This window comes from Euphorbia lathyris, chromosome 7 (assembly GCF_963576675.1).
Source record: "Euphorbia lathyris chromosome 7, ddEupLath1.1, whole genome shotgun sequence".
Lineage (NCBI taxonomy): Eukaryota > Viridiplantae > Streptophyta > Magnoliopsida > Malpighiales > Euphorbiaceae > Euphorbia > Euphorbia lathyris.
In genome coordinates, this window is record NC_088916.1 from 36,794,743 (window position 1) to 36,799,443 (window position 4,701).

At 42.6% G+C, this 4,701-nt stretch overlaps 1 non-coding gene across 1 annotated transcript; it reads left to right on the top strand.

The window, feature by feature from the left end:
• Window positions 1-712: 712 nt before the first annotated feature.
• On the top strand, window positions 713-819 carry LOC136201751 (small nucleolar RNA R71). The gene has a single exon (XR_010674094.1). It is a non-coding gene; the product is annotated as a small nucleolar RNA R71 (small nucleolar RNA).
• The last annotated feature ends 3,882 nt before the right edge of the window (window positions 820-4,701 follow it).

The following is a 4,701-nucleotide window of genomic DNA, read 5'->3' on the forward strand; positions in this document are numbered from 1 at the left end:
GACGTAGATGGAGAAGATGGGATACTACCTGGGTCAGATGCCTCGTCTCGATGAGATACAGGTGCGTCTTGCCGAGATGGGATGGTGTCTCGCCGAGGTACCACTTTTGGTGCACTTACCTGGGCTTCGCTCCTCAGGGTGATGGCTAATGCTTTTCCTTTGATGTTTGCCAGCTGGCTGATCTGGGTCTCAAGGCCTTTGCAGAAGGCTTCAATGTGGGCTAGTCCACCTTCCATGGTCCCTAGGATTTCCATCATAGCATCTACTTTACCTTCCATATCACTCTCTGGTTCTGAGCCTTGATCCTGTCTCCACGGTGTACTATGCAGTCCATTTTGCTTGAGATAGTGGACCCGTTCAATGATCATTGGGCACTCTATGTTTCTTATGCCTTCCACTGCAAAACTCGCATCTTGGTACTGGTTCTGGTATCTTTATCTGAGCCATCAGTAAATCTACATTGGCGGTTAGTACTGCTATATGAGGATCAAGCTCTGAAGATGTGCTGGGGGTTGCCTCAACAAATGTGCCCCTTCTTGGAGTTGGCTTCTCTACCTGCCAGCATGCACTCCTTTCAGCTAATTCTTTTACAAGGTTATAAGCTTGGGTCGCCGTCTTGTTGAACAGATTGCCTCCTGCTGCTGCATCAAGGGAAGCTCGGCTAGCGGGAGATGTGCCTAAGTAGAATAAATCAACAAGTCGGTACTGCTCATAACCATAATGGGGGCATCTTCTCAACAACTTCTGGAATCTTTCCCAAGCTAGATGCAGGTTCTCAATCTCGGACTGCTTAAAAGAAGTGATGTCGTGTCTGAATTATACAATCTTTGATGGGGGAAAAGTATTTTGCAAGATATGCAGCTATTGTAGCGTCCCAGTCAGTGAGAGAGCATGGCTCAAGTGATGTTAGCCAATCTGTAGCTTCATCTTTCAAAGAAAACCTAAACAGCTTCATGTAAATCTACTCAGGGGTAACATCCTCGTATTTGAAAGTGCCACAATATTCTAGAAATTTATTGAGATGTGAGTTGTGATCTTCATGGTAATCCCCACCAAACTGTCCCGAGTTCTGAATCATCTGGATCATTGCAAGTTTGATTTCGAAGGATGTCGTGATAACTGCATGGTCAAGGATGCTAGAGGTACTTGCAGGCCTTTTGGCCTTCAACAGCTTCATAATAGACAAATTGTTAGGCATGAAATTGACTAAGTTTAACTTAATATTTATAAGGGATTTGGGTGTTATTTATGCTATATTGCAAAGAATAAGGACTGATTAATGTCTTTATGCAGATTAGTAAAGATAAATGCTAAACATGCTGGAAACAGCTTGTTTCGCTACGGCCAAAGAGGAGTGGAGCCTTCCTTATGTCCAGCGGTCAAACGCCGGATTATCCAATGACGGACAGCGACAGATCAGAGGTGGCAGAGGCAGAGACAGAGCAGCAGGTGGAGAAGTGTAGAGGTGGTATTACCGAAAGAAGCATGATGACAAGAAGTATCAACCATTGAGTGTTCAAGGGTAAAAAAGGATCTTTAATCATTTTAGTTTATTTTGTTTTAGTTTTTAGTTGACTTATTTTTCTGGAAGGGTATGAAGGTTGTACCAATTTTGCCCCTGTCTTTCTCCTTTAAGTAGGCGTAGCAATGGAAAGATAGGGAGTTCGGAATTTTAGTAATTTTTAGAAGTAGAATAGTTGTCTGTAGAGAGAAAGAAAAGAGAGCTCGGATGGAGTCTCTTAAGGTCTCAAGAACTACCGATTACTCACTGCTCGATATGAGTGAGTAGTCTATTTTGAATGGGCACGGGCAGGCCGAGCCGGTAATGTAAGTTTCACATCATTTTTAATGAATATTTAGTATTTTGCCAATGCTGTGATTGATGAGGATTTAACTTTCATGCCTCGGCATTTATGCATGTGTTAGATGGATGATAGGACACTGCTTACATCTTCACTGATATCTCTATTAATCTCCCAACCTCGAAGCTGACCAACTAGATGGTTGTGCCACGAGTTTTCTTAATCAGAAATGCAGTTTCGTTCTTAATGCAAGAAAGAACGTATCTTTAGGACGCTAAAGGTTCTAGTAAATCTTAGGAACTTAAGAACACACGAAAGTTGACTTAAGCTCGCATAAAAACTGATACTTTGGCTTCATTGGCATTATCTTGTATTCATTAGAATGTTATGAGGCTTTGCACAACCTGTTCGGCAGTGTCGAGCCTGTTCTATTTTCTAAATCATTACCAAGTTATCTTATTTCTTACTACGTCAGCCCTCTTGCATCTTACAAAACCAACATCACACAATCAAATTAAAAAGGAGAAAACATGTTTGACCCACACGCTGTTTAGCAACAATTTCTGATATACATTTGAATCTCAATCCCTGTGGAGACGATACTTAACTTATCACTTTATTACTTGTATCTAGTGCACTTGCTAGAGTCTCATTTGAGGACAACAAGTTTTTGGCGCCGTTGCCGGGGATTGAAAGCAAAAAAGTTTATCTGAAATTTCTGTGAAACAGGGTGTTTTTAATCCGTTTGCTAAGGCGTGCAGGAAACAAAGAAGTTCTTAACCTGTTTATGCGTAGAACTGGACCTCCTGTTTTTCCTATCGATCTCGAGTTAGAGAGAACGTGTAGACGAAACAGAGCGGGAGCTCGACGTGCTAGACAGAGAGAAAGACAACGAGAGAGAAGAATGGCTGGAAGGGTACCACCCGAACAACCAGTTCAACCAAACCAAGAAGAAGAAGGAGAGAATAACAACCCTCCTGTTATGCGAATCCGAGATTATTCGAGGCCAACCACAGAGGGGAACAACATGTTCGAAGTAAAGGGGTCCATGATACAAATGATCCAGGCCTCCGTACAATTTAATGGGTTTCAATCTGAAGATCCAAATGGGCATATTCAAGAATTCATCACGTTGTGCAACACATTCAGATCGAACAGAGGTGTTTCTGATGATGTAATCAGATTGAAGCTGTTTCCTTTTTCCCTGAGGGATAAAGCTAAGAACTGGCTAAGAAATTTACAGCCAGGAACAATCACAAGTTGGGAAGAGATGGCGCGAGCTTTTCTGATGAAATATTTCCCACCACGACAAGCCATCAAACTGAGAAATGAAGTGTCTCGGTTCATACAAGAAGAGGATGAGTCGCTGGCAAAAGCCTGGGAAAGGTATAAAGAGTTATTGAGAAGGGTGCCAAATCATGGTATCCCTATGTGGATGCAAGTGCAAAATTTCTACAATGGTGTGACCAACATTTACAAAATTCAAATCGAATCCATTGCTAACGGTAATCCAGAAGATCTTGAGCCACAGGCTTTGTATGACCTTATTGAGAAGGTAGTCAGCACAAGTTACAACTGGCACTCAGCCAGAAGTGAAGGGAAGAAGATGGGAAATGATGATGTTGTGTCGAAACTAACAAGTCAGGTAGAACAGCTTGCTCGACAGCTGGGAAAGATCAACGTGTCTTCAATCCACAATGAACCACCATTCAATGACATTTGTGATTTTTGTGGAGGAGCTCACTTCAACATAAATTGTCCTGGAGTTAAGCAAGGAAAGGGAGCACACAGGCTGAATGTGACTACGCAGGGTATAATCAAAGGAACCAGCCTAACCGTTATTCAAACACGTACAACTCTGAAACCAGGAACCATCCAAATTTTGGATGGACATGACAACTAGACCAGCTGGGACAACCATGGTATCAAGACTAGCCAAGGTATCAACAACAGCAAGGAGGACAGTACCAACGACAACCTCAGCAGCAATACAAGCAACCTGTGCCACAAAAGGAAGATGTCGAACCAGATATGAAAACAATGATGATGCAGTTCATGAAACAGACACAGGCGTCGATCAAGAATCTGGAGACACAAGTTCACCAGATAGCTGCATCCACGTCAAAAGGAAAGGGAATAATGCCAAGCAACACAGAGCCAAATCCTAAAGGCGACGTCATGGCAATCACCCTTAGGTCTGGTAAGGAAACTCAACCAATTGTTTTGACTGATAAGAATGCTGAGTGTGTAGGAACGTCCAAGGAAGCTGAAGGGGAGCAGGAACAGGCCGTTCCTAGTAATGACGAAACAAGGAAGGAAAACTGCACAAGTAAGCCGGACCAAGAGGAGGGAGAAAGAATGTATAAACCACCACCGCCGTATGTTCCACCTGTGCCATATCCAACGCGTCTAATCAACAAAAAGCTGGAAGAGCAGAATTCGAAAGTGTTGGATACCTTAAGGAAGTTACACATCAACATTCCTTTCGTAGAAGCACTGGCACAGATGCCGACATACGCCAAATTCCTCAAAGACATTCTGTCGAACAAAAAGAAGCTGGAGAACATTTCCATGATACAACTCAACAGAGATTGTTCGTCAATACTCCAAAACAAGCAGCAGCTGCCCAAGAAACTAAAAGATCCAGGGAGTTTTTCGATTCCTTGTTCAATTGGAAAGCTAAATATTGAAAATGCACTATGTGATCTAGGAGCTAGCATAAACCTCATGTCGTATTCTGTATATGCAAAACTTGGATTAGGGGAACCCCAACCTACTCGTATGTCTATTCAATTAGCTGATCGTTCAGTATGCTATCCTAAGGGGGGGTTGTGGAAGACGTGCTAGTCAAAGTAGGGAAATTTATTTTGCCCGTTGATTTCATTATAATGGACATTGA